Below are 542 nucleotides of genomic sequence, written 5' to 3' on the forward strand. Positions count from 1 at the left end.
CGTACAGATAAAAATCCTTTTCTCCTCAACCACTCGGCCAAGTGGCACACCGCCCACTCTGAGGGCAACAAGATACAGACTGGCCTTAGTTCACGAGGGAGAGGAAGAGGAAGAGGGAGGAGGAGGAGGAGGAGGAGGGGGGGGGTGAAGAGAGAGCGGGGTTTCGGGTAGGCTGGTTGGAGAGCCAATCACGTGCGTACCCTTTCGGGGTCTGTTTCTCTGTGTTTCTCTGTGTCTGTCTCTCTGTCTGTGTCTGTCTCTCTGTCTCTGTCTCTCTGTCACGGTGTCTCTGTCTCTGTCTCTGTCTCTGTCTCTGTCTCTGTCTCTGTCTCTCTCTCTCTCTCTCTCTCTCTCTCTCTCTCTCTCTCTCTCTCTCTCTCCCTCTCTCTCTCCCTCTCTCCCTGTCTCTCTCTCTCTCTCTCTCTCTCTCTCTCTCTCTCTCTCCTTCTATCTCTCTCTCTCTCTCTCTCTCTCTCTCTCTCTCTCTCTCTCTCTCTCTCTCTCTCTCTCTCTCTCTCTCTCTCTCTCTCTCTCTCTCTCTC

The 542-nt window shown here is 53.3% G+C and overlaps 1 protein-coding gene across 4 annotated transcripts in view; it reads right to left on the reverse strand.

Annotated features, from left to right (window-relative positions):
* Nucleotides 1-81, reverse strand: part of LOC122249010 (uncharacterized) — a 20853-nt gene extending 20772 nt beyond the window's left edge. For 2 of the 4 annotated variants that reach the window (XM_086533791.1, XM_086533786.1), the window contains exon 1: nt 1-74. This exon is cut by the window's left edge and continues 48 nt beyond it. The gene's annotated coding sequence lies outside the window, so the exon portion shown is untranslated. The other 2 variants (XM_086533785.1, XM_086533789.1) reach the window with 2 other exon arrangements.
* Nucleotides 82-542: the final 461 nt, after the last annotated feature.

The sequence above is a fragment of the Penaeus japonicus genome, unplaced genomic scaffold (genome assembly GCF_977035675.1).
Source record: "Penaeus japonicus unplaced genomic scaffold, GWHDUDI00000001_assembly GWHDUDI00000040, whole genome shotgun sequence".
Lineage (NCBI taxonomy): Eukaryota > Metazoa > Arthropoda > Malacostraca > Decapoda > Penaeidae > Penaeus > Penaeus japonicus.